Genomic DNA, 1455 nt, shown 5'->3' with positions numbered 1-1455 from the left:
GTACATGTGACCATTGTGTACTAGCTATTAGCCAACATAGTAGATAGGTCAACTATGAATGCATATTAATATGAACTCAAATCACAATGAGGTATAACACACATGGCGGAGCTTATTACGCTTGTATGGTAGAGAATACTTTACTTGATTTTCGTGTTGTCACGTTTCATTTATATTATTTATATAACAGCATATGAACATCTTTTTGTGTAGAATAATTTTGTTCAAGATTTACAATAATACTCGGTCAATAACTCTAAATGATATCATTCAACGAACCAATAGACTAACTATGGCTAACACTGATAGGAGAAGAGTTCATCGTAGATGTCAACGACAACAATCTGAAAGTATTTCAGAGCCACACTAAAACCCTACCGTTGATGATTAGATTTCAATTTCTCATATACACTCGTCAAAAAGTTCAAATGAACATTGCATTAAGTTCTCGAAATCATAAAGATAATTACGTACCATCTCCATTTTCAGCCATTCACAACAAGATTATGACGATATAATTCCTCATCAACCACATTTTGGTGTACCTTGATTTCGTCGTGGAGCTCATCCAAAAAGACGACCACCATGTGGTACATGAGTTTCTATTGTTATATTATCATATTTTACTAATTTTTGTTAAACTTAAAATTTGATGTAAAGCGTTAAAACATTTATTAAATGATTAAAAGATGACATTTTGGATGTTTTATGCATAGTTATTACGTCTAGAGGAGTTGTTTAGTCTAGGGATCACAGAGGTAAATAATGTGTTTAGGGTGCACGATTGTTTAATCTGAAATTCTAAAGTTGGTATGTTATTCCAATTAAAGATTGGTAAACCCTCGATCGTCGTCGTCATTGTGAAGTACGTAGGCCAAACGGAGAGTAAGACATTTTAGCTCACTCCACCTAACCTAACTCTAAGTCGAGTCAATGACTTGGACCAAACACCGGAAAGTGTTTATAATCAACAAAAACTTCATCCACCAGACAAAAGAAACTGACGAAATAGTCCAAGCCCACTGCTAACCGATATTATCCTCTTTAGATTTTCCCTCCCAGGTTTCCTCTCGAGGTTTTAAAAGGCAAGGAAAAAGTTACATCCTTATAAAGGATGTTTCGTCCTCCTCTCCAACTAATGTGAGATCTCACACTCGGCGAGGAACGACCGAAAACGGGCCGAGGTGAAAGCAACTTAATGTTAGTGAAACCGATTGCCTTGAGCATTAGCCACAAGAAAGTACAGATGATTGATTGGAAGGCATTTTAAAGCAGAGGTTTGTGGTGTAAATCAGGAAGAATTTAGTAAAAAAAAAAGCTCACTTTAGTTTGGATATAAACCAACTTCTGTGACTCCTAAAAAAGGTTAAAATTAACAAAAATCAACTGTTTTTAGACAAAAAAAAAAAAAAAAAAAAAAAAAAAAAAAAAAAAAAAAAAAAAAAAAAAAAAAAA

At 33.8% G+C, this 1455-nt stretch overlaps 1 protein-coding gene across 1 annotated transcript in view; it reads right to left on the bottom strand.

The window, feature by feature from the left end:
* Window positions 1-1309: 1309 nt before the first annotated feature.
* The window catches only part of LOC111461561, a 5081-nt gene continuing 4935 nt past the window's right edge, over window positions 1310-1455 (bottom strand). The window contains exon 6 of the transcript XR_002713593.1: window positions 1310-1409. The gene's annotated coding sequence lies outside the window, so the exon portion shown is untranslated. The remainder of the gene's footprint in view (window positions 1410-1455) is intronic.

The sequence above is a fragment of the Cucurbita moschata genome, unplaced genomic scaffold (assembly GCF_002738365.1).
Source record: "Cucurbita moschata cultivar Rifu unplaced genomic scaffold, Cmos_1.0 Cmo_Scf00025, whole genome shotgun sequence".
In the NCBI taxonomy this organism is placed as follows: domain Eukaryota; kingdom Viridiplantae; phylum Streptophyta; class Magnoliopsida; order Cucurbitales; family Cucurbitaceae; genus Cucurbita; species Cucurbita moschata.
Note: the sequence above shows the minus strand (reverse complement) of the source record. Positions and strands in the feature narration are given on the sequence as shown.